This window comes from Nerophis ophidion, linkage group LG08 (assembly GCF_033978795.1).
Source record: "Nerophis ophidion isolate RoL-2023_Sa linkage group LG08, RoL_Noph_v1.0, whole genome shotgun sequence".
Taxonomy (NCBI): Eukaryota; Metazoa; Chordata; class Actinopteri; order Syngnathiformes; family Syngnathidae; genus Nerophis; species Nerophis ophidion.
The window spans coordinates 6,747,958-6,763,832 of NC_084618.1; the positions used below are offsets into that span (position 1 = coordinate 6,747,958).

At 34.6% G+C, this 15,875-nt stretch overlaps 1 protein-coding gene across 3 annotated transcripts in view; it reads left to right on the forward strand.

Moving 5' to 3' along the window:
- LOC133557238 (disintegrin and metalloproteinase domain-containing protein 12-like) overlaps positions 1-15,875 on the forward strand; it is a 299,103-nt gene that overhangs the window by 231,191 nt on the left and 52,037 nt on the right. The gene's annotated exons all lie outside the window — the stretch shown is intronic.

Below are 15,875 nucleotides of genomic sequence, written 5' to 3' on the forward strand. Positions count from 1 at the left end.
CACGTAACTCTTATGTATGACTGCCATCTACTGGTCACACTTATCATTACACTATGCATCAAATGAAATAGCTTCGAGGTCGGTAAGCGCAACAAAAAATTGTTCCGTACCTTAGGCGCACCGGGCTATAAGGCGAATCGTCGAGTTTGAGAAAATGAAAGGATTTTAAGTGTGCCTTAAAGTCCGAAAAATATGGTGGTTTGGTTTGAAAATGGAATTAAACCAAGCTAGGACCTTAAATGAAACAAATAAAATATTTTAGTAAATAGACCGATTCACCGTCATGTAGTTCAGGTACACTACATGGCTCAGTGTGGAAGTCCGAAAAACATCCACTCTCGACCAAACAATTGTATTCAACCGTATAAAATGTTGGTGTTGTTTACTTGAGTCATACGTAACTCTTATGTATGACTGCCATCTACTGGTCACACTTATCATCACACCATGTACCAAATAAAATAGCTTTGAGGTCGGTAAGCCCAACCAAAATTATTCCGTACATTAGTCGCACCGGGCTTTAAGGCGAATCGTCGAGTTTGAGAAAATGAAAGGATTTTAAGTGTGCCTTAATGTCCAAAGAATACGGTAGTTTGGTTTGAAAATGGAATTTAACCCAGCTGGGACCTTAAATGAAACCCAAAAAATATTTTAGTAAAGAGACCGATTCACCCTCAACTGTTAAGCATTTGGGCCATTCCACCGACCTATTAAAACTTGCTTAAAAATACGCTTACATTTCGGTCCTTTTTTAACTTTAAGTCTGATAAAACTGTAAGGTACACTACATGTAGTTCAGGTACACTACATGGCTCAGTGTGGAAGTCTGAAGAACATCCACTCTTGACCAAACTATTGTATTCAACCAACTGGAACCCTTGTCATCTTGGCATAGTAGTTTGACAAAGTGAGGACCGCACAAATTTTCAGGACTTATGCAGATCCCAAATACAGATCAGCAGGTACCAGAGGGTAAGAAAAGTTGCTTTTGCATAATATTGCGAAACAAAATGCCAGTTAATGTCTTACCTTATACACACACACCATAATAATACTGGTATGTTGAAGCACAGTACAATCCATCAAGCGGTGCGGCTTCATAGCTTACCAAAGTCGTACTAAAACATTTTGATAGATTTTTGAGCGCCGTGTGTCTATATTTTCAATCGAACATATAAAATGTTGTCGTTATTTACTTCAGTCATAATTCAGTCTACACATGTCTCTTATGTGTAACTGCCATCTACTGGTCACACTTATCATTACACCATATACCAAATAAAATAGCTTTGAGGTCGGTAAGCCCAACCAAAATTATTCCGTACATTAGGCTCACCGGGCTATAAGGCGCACTGTTGAGTTTTGAGAAAATGAAAGGATTTTAAGTGTGCCTTAAAGTCCTAAAAATACGATAGTTTGGTTTGAAAATGGAATTTAACCCAGCTGGGACCTTAAATGAAACAAAAAAAATATTTTAGTAAATAGACCGATTCACCTTTAACTGTTAAGCATTTGGGCCATTCTACTGACCTATTAAAAGTCGCTTAAAATACGCTTACATTTCTGTCCTTTTTTAACTTCAAGTCTGATAAAACTGTAAGGTACACTACATGTAGTTCAGGTACACTACATGGCTCAGTGTGGAAGTCTGAAGAACATCCACTCTTGACCAAACTATTGTATTCAACCAACTGGAACCCTTGTCATCTTGGCATAGTAGTTTGACAAAGTGAGGACCGCACAAATTTTCAGGACTTATGCAGATCCCAAATACAGATCAGCAGGTACCAGAGGGTAAGAAAAGTTGCTTTTGCATAATATTGCGAAACAAAATGCCAGTTAATGTCTTACCTTATACACACACCATAATAATACTGGTATGTTGAAGCACAGTACAATCCATCAAGCGGTGCGGCTTCATAGCTTACCAAAGTCGTACTAAAACATTTTGATAGATTTTTGAGCGCCGTGTGTCTATATTTTCAATCGAACATATAAAATGTTGTCGTTATTTACTTCAGTCATAATTCAGTCTACACATGTCTCTTATGTGTAACTGCCATCTACTGGTCACACTTATCATTACACCATATACCAAATAAAATAGCTTTGAGGTCGGTAAGCCCAACCAAAATTATTCCGTACATTAGGCTCACCGGGCTATAAGGCGCACTGTTGAGTTTTGAGAAAATGAAAGGATTTTAAGTGTGCCTTAAAGTCCTAAAAATACGATAGTTTGGTTTGAAAATGGAATTTAACCCAGCTGGGACCTTAAATGAAACAAAAAAAATATTTTAGTAAATAGACCGATTCACCTTTAACTGTTAAGCATTTGGGCCATTCTACTGACCTATTAAAAGTCGCTTAAAATACGCTTACATTTCTGTCCTTTTTTAACTTCAAGTCTGATAAAACTGTAAGGTACACTACATGTAGTTCAGGTACACTACATGGCTCAGTGTGGAAGTCTGAAGAACATCCACTCTCGACCAAACAATTGTGTTCAACCAACTGGAACCCTTGTCATCTTGGCATAGTAGTTTGAAAAATTGAGGACCGTGCACAATTTCAGGACTTATGCAGATCCCAAATACAGATCAGCAGGTAACAGAAGGTAAGAAAAGTTGCTTTTGCATATTATTGCGAAACAAAACGCCAGTTAATGTCTTACCTTATACACACACACCATAATAATACTAGTATGTTGAAGCACAGTACAATCCATCAAGCGGTGCGGCTTCATAGCTTACCAAAGTCGTACTAAAACATTTTGATAGATTTTTGAGCGCCGCGTGTTTATATTTTCAATGGAACATATAAAATGTAGGTGTTGTTTACTTCAGTCATAATAAGTCTACACATGTCTCTCATTTATGACTGCCATCTACTCGTCACACTTATAATTACACCCCAAACCAAATAAAATAACTCTGAGGTGGGTAAGCACAACCAAAATTATTCCGTACTTTCGGAGCACCAGGTTATTAGGGGCACTGTTGAGTTTTGAGAAAATGAAAGGATTTTAAGTGCGCCTTAAAGTCCAAAAAATACGGTAGTTTGGTTTGAAAATGGAATTTAACCCAGCTGGGACCTTAAATGAAACAAATAAAATATTTTAGTAAATAGATCGATTCACCCTCAACTGTTTAGCATTTGGGCCATTCCACCGACCTATTAAAAGTCGCTTAAAAATACGCTTACATTTCTGTCCTTTTTTAACTTCAAGTCTGATAAAACTGTAAGGTACACTACATGTAGTTCAGGTACACTACATGGCTCAGTGTGGAAGTCTGAAGAACATCCACTCTCGACCAAACAATTGTATTTAACCAACTGGAACCCTTGTCATCTTGGCATAGTAGTTTGACAAAGTGAGGACCGTGCACATTTTCAGGACTTATGCAGATCCCAAATACAGATCAGCAGGTACCAGAGGGTAAGAAAAGTTGCTTTTGCATAATATTGCGAAACAAAACGCCAGTTAATGTCTTACCTTATACACACACCATAATAATACTGGTATGTTGAAGCACAGTACAATCCATCAAGCGGTGCGGCTTCAGAGCTTACCAAAGTCGTACTAAAACATTTTGATAGATTTTTGAGCGCCGTGTGTCTATATTTTCAATGGAACGTATAAAATGTTGGCGTTGTTTACTTCAGTCATAATGCAGTCTACACGTAACTCTTATGTATGACTGCCATCTACTGGTCACACTTATCATTACACTATGCATCAAATAAAATAGCTTCGAGGTCGGTAAGCGCAACAAAAAATTGTTCCGTACCTTAGGCGCACCGGGCTATAAGGCGAATCGTCGAGTTTGAGAAAATGAAAGGATTTTAAGTGTGCCTTAAAGTCCGAAAAATACAGTGGTTTGGTTTGAAAATGGAATTTAACCCAGCTGGGACCTTAAATGAAACAAAAAATATATTTTAGTAAATAGACCGATTCACCCTCAACTGTTAAGCATTTGGGCCATTCCACCGACCTATTAAAACTTGCTTAAAAATACGCTTACATTTCGGTCCTTTTTTAACTTCAAGTCTGATAAAACTGTAAGGTACACTACATGTAGTTCAGGTACACTACATGGCTCAGTGTGGAAGTCTGAAGAACATCCACTCTCGACCAAACAGTTGTATTCAACCAACTGGAACCCTTGTCATCTTGGCATAGTAGTTTGACAAAGTGAGGACCATGCAAATTTTCAGGACTTATGCAGATCCCAAATACAGATCAGCAGGTAACAGAGGGTAAGAAAAGTTGCTTTTGCATATTATTGCAAAACAAAACGCCAGTTAATGTCTTACCTTATACACACACACCATAATAATACTGGTATGTTGAAGCACAGTACAATCCATCAAGCGGTGCGGCTTCATAGCTTACCAAAGTCGTACTAAAACATTTTGATAGATTTTTGAGCGCCGTGTGTTTATATTTTCAATGGAACATATAAAATGTAGGTGTTGTTTACTTGAGTCATAATAAGTCTACACATGCCTCTTATGTATGACTACCATCTACTCGTCACACTTATAATTAAACCCCAAACCAAATAAAATAACTCTGAGGTGGGTAAGCACAACCAAAATTATCCCGTACTTTAGAGCACCAGGTTATTAGGCGCACTGTTGAGTTTTGAGAATATGAAAGGATTTTAAGTGCGCATTAAAGTCCGAAAAATACGGTAGTTTGGTTTGAAAATGGAATTTAACCCAGCTAGGATTTAAATGAAACAAATACAATATTTTAGTAAATAGACCGATTCACCCTCAACTGTTAAGCATTTGGGCCATTCCACCGACCTCTTAAAAGTCGCTTAAAAATACGCTTACATTTCTGTCCTTTTTTAACTTTAAGTCTGATAAAACTGTAAGGTACACTACATGTAGTTCAGGTACACTACATGGCTCAGTGTGGAAGTCTGAAGAACATCCACTCTCGACCAAACAATTGTGTTCAACCAACTGGAACCCTTGTCATCTTGGCATAGTAGTTTAACAAAAGGAGGACCGTGCAAATTTTCAGGACTTATGCAGATCCCAAATACAGATCAGCAGGTACCAGAAGGTAAGAAAAGTTGCTTTTGCATATTATTGCGAAACAAAACGCCAGTTAATGTCTTACCTTATACACACACACCATAATAATACTGGTATGTTGAAGCACAGTACAATCCATCAAGCGGTGCGGCTTCATAGCTTACCAAAGTTGTACTAAAACATTTTGATAGATTTTTGAGCGCCGTGTGTTTATATTTTCAATGGAACGTCTAAAATGTTGGTGTTGTTTACTTGAGTAATAATGCAGTCTACACGTAACTCTTATGTATGAGTGCCATCTACTGGTCACACTTATCATTACACTATGCATCAAATGAAATAGCTTCGAGGTCGGTAAGCGCAACAAAAAATTGTTCCGTACCTTAGGCGCACCGGGCTATAAGGCGAATCGTCGAGTTTGAGAAAATGAAAGGATTTTAAGTGTGCCTTAAAGTCCGAAAAATACGGTGGTTTGGTTTGAAAATGGAATTTAACCCAGCTGGGACCTTAAATGAAACAAAAAAAATATTTTAATAAATAGACCGATTCACCCTAAACTGTTAAGCATTTGTGCCAGTCCACAGATCTATTAAAACTTGCTTAAAATTACACTTATATTTCTGTCCTTTTTTATCTTTAAGTCTGACCAAACAATAAGCCCGTTTATCGTAGTTTTTTGTTTCCGGGCCAGGATTGTGATGCATGAATTCCCGCAAAGTAGGGATGATGTATTATTCAATGAATATTTTCAAAAGCTAGAGCACATTAAAAAAAAACTCCTTGCATGATGAGAGCCCTTTTGTCCTGACCTAACACCCACATCGTCAATTTTACACTCCTTCAATCCAACATGTAACACTTTTCCGAGGCTGAGCCAATCTCGATTTTGATTTTTGGCTTCTTGCGATCATAAAACTATCATGACGGTACAAAACAATTAATGGGCCTCGCGACATGCATGCAACATTCTTGAGCTTGAGATTGGGAAACGGATGAAAGTGGGAACATTTTGTCACGCTAGTACGCCTAATCAATAATCACTAAGCTCAACACAAAAAGTCAGGCATTTCCGCGTTAACGTAATTGCTAACAGAATCACATAATTGGCCAGTAAAACGTCAGAAAAATTGGCATGAATATGGGTGGATTTATGGCATGGTGAGGAGAGGGAACATTTTATTTTGAAAAACAATGTGTCTGCTACCGTTTATTCTTCCCCGATGCACGTCCTAAACCAGGGGTGTCCAAAGTGCGGCCCGCAGCTAATCGTTTACCTGCCTGCTACACATTCTGCAAAAATTGCAAAATTGATAGAAATGCAAAAATAAAAATAAAAACATTTAAAAAAAGTGATGAAATCTAATGAGAAAAAAAGTGGCAATGTTGACACAAAACTGCCATGCAGGCAGTTTTTTTTCCCTCATTTAAAATCCCAGCTGGGTTAAATTCCATTTTCAAGAATAACACACATTCTGCAAAAATTGCAAAATTGATAGTATTGCAAAAATAAAAATAAAAACATTTTTTAAAAAGTGGAATGAGGTGAAATCTAATGGAAAAAAAAGTGGCAATGTTGACACAAAACTGCCATGCAGGCAGTTTTTTTTTAAATTTTTGTCATTATTTACTTTTTTTTTCCACCGCTCGAAAAAAAAAGAATAACACACATTCTGCAAAAATTGCAAAAGTGATAGTATTGCAAAAATAAAAATAAAAACATTTTGAAAAAGTGGAATGAGGTGAAATCTAATGGAAAATAAAAGTGACAATGTTGACACAAAACTGCCATGCAGGCAGTTTTTTAAAAATGTTTTGTCATTATTTACTTTTTTTTTCCATCGCTCAAAAAAAAAAAGACTAACACACATTCTGCAAAAATTGCAAAATTGATAGTATTGCAAAAATAAAAATGAAAACATTTTAAAAAAGTGGAATGAGGTGAAATCTAATGGAAAAAAAGTGGCAATGTTGACACAAAACTGCCATGCAGGCAGTTTTTTAAAAATGTTTTGTCATTATTTACTTTTTTTTTCCATCGCTCAAAAAAAAAAAGACTAACACACATTCTGCAAAAATTGCAAAATTGATAGTATTGCAAAAATAAAAATGAAAACATTTTAAAAAAGTGGAATGAGGTGAAATCTAATGGAAAAAAAGTGGCAATGTTGACACAAAACTGCCATGCAGGCAGTTTTTCTTTTCCTTTTGTCTTTATTTACTTTTTTTTTCCATCGCTCAAAAAAAAAAAAAGACTAACACACATTCTGCAAAAATTGCAAAATTGATAGTATTGCAAAAATAAAAATGAAAACATTTTAAAAAAGTGGAATGAGGTGAAATCTAATGGAAAAAAAGTGGCAATGTTGACACAAAACTGCCAGGCAGGCAGTTTTTTTTACATTTTTGTCATTATTTACTTTTTTTTTTCCATCGCTCAAAAAAAAGGACTAAGTCGCATTCTGCAAAAATTGCAAAATTGATAGTATTGCAAAAATAAAAATAAAAACATTTTGAAAAAGTGGAATGAGGTGAAATCTAATGGAAAAAAAGTGGCAATGTTGACACAAAACTGCCATGCAGGCAATTTTTTATTTATTTTGGTCATTATTTACTTTTTTTTTCCATCGCTCAAAAAAAAAGGACTAAGACGCATTCTGCAAAAATTGCAAAAATGATATTATTGCAAAAATAAAAATAAAAACATTTTTAAAAATTGGAATGAGGTGAAATCTAATGGAAAAAAAAGTGGCAATGTTGACACAAAACTGCCATGCAGGCAGTTTTTTTTTTCCTTTTGTCTTTATTTACTTTTTTTTTCCATCGCTCAAAAAAAAAGGACTAACACACATTCTGCAAAAATTGCAAAAGTGATAGTATTGCAAAAATAAAAATAAAAACATTTTTAAAAAGTGGAATGATGTGAAATCTAATGGAAAAAAAGTGGCAATGTTGACACAAAACTGCCATGCAGGCAGTTTTTTAATTTTTTTTGTCATTATTTACTTCTTTTTTTTCCATCGCTCAAAAAAAAAGGACTAACACACATTCTGCAAAAATTGCAAAATTGATAGTATTTAAAAAATAAAAATAAAAACATTTTAAAAAAGTGGAATGAGGTGAAATCTAATGGAAAAAAAGTGGCAATGTTGACACAAAACTGCCATGCAGGCAGTTTTTTTTTTGCCTTTTGTCTTTATTTTCTTATTTTTTCCATCGCTCAAAAAAGAAAGGACTCACACACATTCTGCAAAAATTGCAAAATTGATAGTATTGCAAAAATAAAAAATAATTTTAAAAAAGTGGAATGAGGTGAAATCTAATGGAAAAAAAGTGGCAATGTTGACACAAAACTGCCACGCAGGCAGTTTTTTTTTTCCTTTTGTCTTTATTTTTTTTTTTTTTCCATCGCTCAAAAAAAAAAAAAGGACTAACACACATTCTGCAAAAATTGCAAAAATGATAGTATTGCAAAAATAAAAATAAAAACATTTTTAAAAAGTGGAATGAGGTGAAATCTAATGGGAAAAAATGTGGCAATGTTGACACAAAACTGCCATGCAGGCAGTTTTTTTTTTTCTTTTGTCTTTATTTACTTTTTTTTTTTCCATCGCTCCAAAAAAAAAAGGACTAACACACATTCTGGAAAAATTGCAAAATTGATAGTATTGCAAAAATAAAAATAAAAACATTTTTAAAAAGTGGAATGAGGTGAAATCGAATGGAAAAAAAGTGGCAATGTTGACACAAAACTGCCATGCAGGCAGTTTTTTTTTTAATTTTTGTCATTATTTACATTTTTTTCCATTGCTCCAAAAAAAAAAAAGGGACTAACACACATTCTGCAAAAATTGCAAAAATGATAGTATTGCAAAAATAAAAATAAAAACATCAAGTTGATATAAAGATTTACTGTAAGCATTAAATAAAAAACAATAATAATAATTTGACTTATTTTTAACATTTTAGTGACTGAGACCCTCTATACTCCCAAGGAGCCCTAAGGATGAAAAAAAAAATCCATATATTTTGTTATGGTTTCAAAAAAGAAAACTATCACAATGTCCCCCGCATGCTTAAATTTTTCCGTGTGCGGGAAAAAGTTTGGACACCCCTGCCCTAAACTAATCAATCATCATCTTATTTTTATAACTGGGTCGAAACCGACCCTAACAACACCAAGGGCATAATTTCTACCAGAGAATTTTATAATTTAGTGAAAAAAATTTAAATGTTTTATTTTGTTGACAAAGAGGTTCCTGACAAAGTCAAAAAGCTTTGATGCAAAAAAATAAATGTATGTGGTGTTTTTATGCATTCAAAAACTAAAACGGGTCGGTGCCGACCCTAACACAAGACGAAGGTTAAAGTGTTTACAACAACTCAATACATCCTAAAGTACATTCATAGTCAAATTTAAAACAAGCCTATACCGCACTATACCAAACAAAAATACGAGACGTACACAATTTCTTAAAGTGCTCAATGTTTGAATGTTTAGGAAGCTAAAGCTAGCAAGAACAATGCATACACCCACAACCCATCAAATCCAGTTGTGTTGTTGTGAACGACATCATTGGTGTAAGATCAATGTACTAACAGGACTGCATCATAACTGTGAGTTTGTAAGCCCTTTGACACACTGGTGATATAGGGCTATCTAAATACATTTTGATTTATATAGGTGGCGATTTGTCCGGGGTGTACCCGGCCTTCCGCCCGAATGCAGCTGAAATAGGCTCCCGAAAGGAAAAAGCGGTAGAAAATGGATGGATGGGATGGACAGAACCAACTTTTATTATACATGGTAGGGATTTGCCCAAAGTGCGTTGCGCGAGTACGCCATTGTAGTCCAACATTTTTGTCATTACGCACCTTATATTTCGTTTTCCTCTTGTTGTGGGGCAGCCTGGCTCGTACATGCACATGCTTCCTCCGCTGTTGGCATTTATAGTACAAAGTAGCGTATAGTTTGAACTTATATCTTTCAGAACACTCGCTAAAAGCTACAATAAAGATGGCGTGGAGAATATATATATATATATATGTAGATGTGGGAAAAATCACAAGACTACTTCATCTCTACAGAACTGTTTCATGAGGGGTTCCCTCAATCATCAGGAGACTTTAATAGAAGCATTCACATACAATGGTTTATATAGGGCACAGAGTGGGTGGGTACAGGCAGGCGTAGGGGCGTGGTGATTGGCTCATGTGTTACCTAGGAGGTGTTTCCGTCTGTGGCGGCATGTTGAAATGATTTCACTGCGCTTGTTGAGGGATGACAGATCTGGATGATATATAATAAACAGTTTCTCTTTAAAGCATAGGTTGCATCTTTTATTACCACTGTTGTAAGGTGTGCTGGATGCAAGCATTTGCCATGTTATTGAATATTCAACATTATTGTCTTTGAGGTTCCAAATGTGTTTGCTGAGTTCTGTAGAATTCCGCAAAGTCTGGTTTTTAAAGGCTAAAGGAGGCGTTGATATATATATATACAGTATTTTTTTTTGTCTTGTCCAGATGTGGGATCTGAGCCGAGGATGTCATTATGGCTTGTGCAGCCCTTTGAGACACTTGTGATTAAGGGCTATATAAATAAACTTTGATTGATTGACTGCTTGATGCAACATTTGGACTTAAGAACCACCATGACATGTTATGTAGACCAAAACAAAGTGTTTTAAATGTACAAAAAAAGCCTCTTAATATGACCCCTTTAACACTTTCATTTTATACTAGTAACCTAAAAACCTATAAGAAATGTTTATACAATATGTAAATATTACAAGTGTTATATTTAATATTGCTACGACGGTACATTTTTAGTCTACTTTATACCTGCGTTATCCTTTCCATTCTTACCCTTTCCACCCTTTGTAACTGAGCTACTGTGTGGAACAATTGTGGATCAATAAAGTTTTTCTAAATCTAAGTCTAAAAACCATGATTACAATTTGGCAAATACTACGTTTCCAGGTTTCAAGGTGTATTTTTTTAAATGTTGTTATTTAAATATGTGATCCAACAGGACGCTTTTTAATTTATTATTTATATATGTAATCCAATCAATGGAGAGGACACTTTTTGTTTATTATTTATTATTTATGTATGTAATCCAATCAATGGACAGGACGTATTTATTTGTTATTTATTATTTATATATGTAATCCAATCAATGAACAGGACACTTTTTGTTTATTATTTATTATTTATATATGTAATCCAATCAATGGACAGGACGTTTTTATTTGTTATTTATTATTTATATATGTAATCCAATCAAAGGACAGGACACTTTTTATTTATTATTTATTATTTATATATGTAATCCAATCAATGGACAGGACACTTTTTTATTTATTATTTGTATATGTAATTCAATCAATGGACAGGACACTTTTTATTTATTATTTAATATTTATATATGTAAATCCAATCACTGAACAGGACACTTTTTGTTTTTTATTTATTATTCATATATGTAATCCAATCAATGGACAGGACACTTCTCGTTTATCATTTATTATTTATATATGTAATCTAATCAAATGACAGGACTCTATTTATTTATTATTTATATATGTAATCCAATCAATGGACCGGACACTTATTATTTAATATTTATATATGTAATCTAATTAATGGACAGGACACTTTTTTACTTATTATTTATTATTTATATATGTAATCCAATCAATGGACAGGACACTTTTTATTTATTATTTATAAATGTAATCCAATCAATGGAGAGGACGCTTTATTTATTATTTATTATTTATAAATGTAATCCAATCACTGGACAGGACACTTTTTATTTATCATTTATTATTGATATATGTAGTCCAATCAATGAACAGGACACGTTTTGTTTATTATTTATTATTCATATATGTAATCCAATCAATGGACAGGACGTTTTTATTTATTATTTATTATTTATATATGTAATCCAATCAAAGGACAGGACACTTTTTATTTATTATTTATATATGTAATCCAATCAATGGACAGGACACTTTTTATTTATTATTTGATATTTATATATGTAATCCAATCACTGAACAGGACACTTTTTGTTTTTTATTTATTATTCATATATGTAATCCAATCAATGGACAGGACACTTTTTACTTATTATTTATTATTTATATATGTAATCCAATCAATGGACAGGACACTTTTTATTTATTATTTATTATTTATATGTAATCTAATCAAATGACAGGACTCTATTTATTATTTATATATGTAATCCAATCAATGGACAGGACACTTTTTATTTATTATTTATATATGTAATCCAATCAATAGACAGGACACTTCTCGTTTATCATTTATTATTTATATGTAATCTAATCAAATGACAGGACTCTATTTATTATTTATATATGTAATCCAATCAATGGACAGGACACTTTTTATTTAATATTTATATATGTAATCTAATGAATGGACAGGACACTTTTTTATTTATTATTTATATATGTAATCTAATGAATGGACAGGACACTTTTTTATTTATTATTTATATATGTAATCCAATCAATAGACAGGACACATTTATTATTTATTATTTATGGAAGTAGTGTCAAAGCGCTTTCAGTACCTTGAAGGTAGAAAAGCGCTATACAAGTACAACCCTTTTATCATTTAATTATATGGAATCAAATCAATGGACAGGACACTTTTTATTTATTATTTATTATTTATATATGTAATCCAATCAATGGACAGGACACTTTTTATTTAATATTTATATATGTGATCTAATCAATGGACAGGACACTTTTTTACTTATTATTTATTATTTATATATGTATTTCAATCAATGGACAGGACACTTTTTTACTTATTATTTATTATTTATATATGTATTTCAATCAATGGACAGGACACTTTTTTACTTATTATTTATCATTTATATATGTATTTCAATCACTGGACAGGACACTTTTTATTTATTATTCATATATTCAATCGAATCAATGGACAGGACACTTTTTTTATTATTTATATATGTAATCCAATCAATGGAGAGGACACTTTTTATTTATTATTTATTATTTATATATGTAATCCAATCAATGGACAGGACACTTTTTATTTATTATGTATTATTCATAATAGATCAAAAGTTTCCTGTCCATTGATTGGATTACATATATAAATAATACATTTATTAATATTTATTATTTATATATGTAATCCAATCAATGCACAGGACACTTTTTATTTATTATGAATAATAAATAATTAAGTATTATTTATTATTTAGATATGTAATCCAATCAATGGACAGGACACTTTTTATGTATTATTTATTATTCATAATAAATAAAAAGTGTCCTGTCCATTGATTGGATTACATATATAACTAATACATTTATTAATATTTATTATTTATATACGTAATCCAATCAATGCACAGGACACTTTTTATTTATTATAAATAATAAATAATTAAGTATTATTTATTATTTATATATGTAATCCAATCAATGGACAGGACACTTTTTATTTATTATTTATTTACATTGATTTTATCATGCATGCATACATTTCATTTTCTGGGGTCACAAATTGGGTGCAATGGCTCATTTAGGTTTGCTCTTGCGAGCGTTCAAGCCCTTAAAAGACAGAAAAATATTCCATGTGGAAACATTTGGTGTAGCCAAGGTCTTGTTGGTCTGCGGGAGACCTAGACTGCTTTTTTTTTTCTTTGGTTTGGATTAAACCCATAAAAAACAACCATTCTTATTAAAAAAAAAAAAAAAAAAGTAATTCAGAGCAGTCCGATTGCTCAACCTTCTCCGAACAAGCAAGAAAGATTGAATAGGAACCTCCTTGGCTTTTCTCCTCCGCTATTCTTTGACACGCATGCAGTTTTAATGTCGGAAAATCTCTCTGCAGCGAGGGATAAATACTTAAATACCGCCTCTTACGCACTTTTCACTTTGAACGGCCCCCGGGTCTGAACGTTTAAAGCCACCGGGCTCCCTCAGTGCGGATCAGTGTTGGGACAAAAGGCAGCAAATCCAGCAAATATGTGTTTGTTTGGAGGTTGTGTTGCTTTCACGGGCAGAAAGCGAGGAGATGATCCGGTGCTCTCTGTGCTAATACTTCATGTCGCTTTAATCCCGGATTAGCACGGCATCGCATTCAAGTCTCCTGACGGCCTATTCCTGGTTCTGATGCTAATTCCACATCAGTGCGCTCTGCCAGGAGCACGGCCGAAAAACCAACACCCGCCCCAGGCCTCCGTGTCACGCCCCCTCGCGGTGTCCTTCTTTATAAGGTCACAACATCCATCCGCAATGAACATGTCGTTAAGTGAAGTACCTTTTAACGCCTGTTACTGTGGGTGCTGCAGTATTGTACTCACACACTGTTTTCTCGCCGCCCTCAGTCTCCTCTGGGATAAATTAGCAGTCATAGAAATAAACACAAAGGTACCCTCGTTCCCTTCCATTGTAGTAGTTTGTCTCCACTTTGATGCCGAGCTCCACCATCGCCAGCAATTAAACACAAATATACCCTTGTTCTTCTCCATAATCGCAGTTTTCTCGCCGCCCTCAGTCTCCTCTCGTAAAAAATAGGCCTCCCCGCCATCACTATCGGTCATAGACGAGAACAAGCAAAAATACCAAATTTTTCCTCTGTTTTTTGCAGTTTGTCTCTACTTTGCTGCAGTGTTCCGATTTCTCGTCACCCTCAGTCTCCTTTTGGATAAATTAGCAGTCATAGAAATAAACACAAAGATACCCTCGTTCCCTTCCATTGTAGTAGTTTGTCTCCACTTTGATGCCAAGCTCCACCATCCTCAACAATTAAACACAAAAATACCCTTATTCTTCTCCATAATTGCGGTTTGTCTCCAGAGTCTCCACCTCGCTGCAATGCTCCATTTTGCAATGCCTCCCTGCTATCACTAAGTTATAAACATCAAAACACAAAAATACCTTGTTTTTTCCCAGTTGTCCCAGTTTGTCTCTACTTTGCTGCAGTGCTCTGATTTCTCGCCACCCTCAGTCTCCTCTTGGATAAATTAGCAGTCATAGAAATAAACACAAAGGTACCCTCGTTCCCTTCCATTGTAGTAGTTTGTCTCCACTTTGATGCCGAGCTCCGCCATCCCCAACCATTAAACACAAATATACCCTTGTTCTTCTCCATAATTGCTGTTTGTCTCCACCTCGCTGCAGTGCTCGGGTTTCTCGCCGCCCTCAGTCTCCTCTCGGATAAAATAGGCCTAACAGTCCCTAACAGTCATAGACATCAACACGCAAAAATACCAAATTTTTCCTCAGTTGTCGCAAGTTGTCTCTACTTTGCTGCAGTGTTCTGATTTCTCGTCACCCTCAGTCTCCTTTTGGATAAATTAGCAGTCATAGAAATAAACACAAAGATACCCTCGTTCCCTTCCATTGTAGTAGTTCGTCTCTGCTTTGATGCCGAACCCCACCATCGCCAACAATTAAACACAAAAATACCTTTATTTATCCCCATAATAGCGGTTTGTCTCCAGAGTCTCCACCTCGCTGCAGTGCTCCGTTTTCTCGCCCGCCTCCCTGCTATCACTAAGTCATAGACGTCAACACACAAAAATACCTTATTTTTCCTCAGTTGTCGCAGTTCGTCTCTACTTTGCTGCAGTGCTCGGTTTTCTCGCCGCCCTCAGTCTCCTCTGGTATAAATTAGCAGTCATAGAAATAAACACAAAGATACCCTCGTTCCCTTCCATTGTAGTAGTTTGTCTCCACTTTGATGCCGAGCTCCACCATCGCCAACTATTAAACACAAATATACCCTTGTTCTTCTCCATA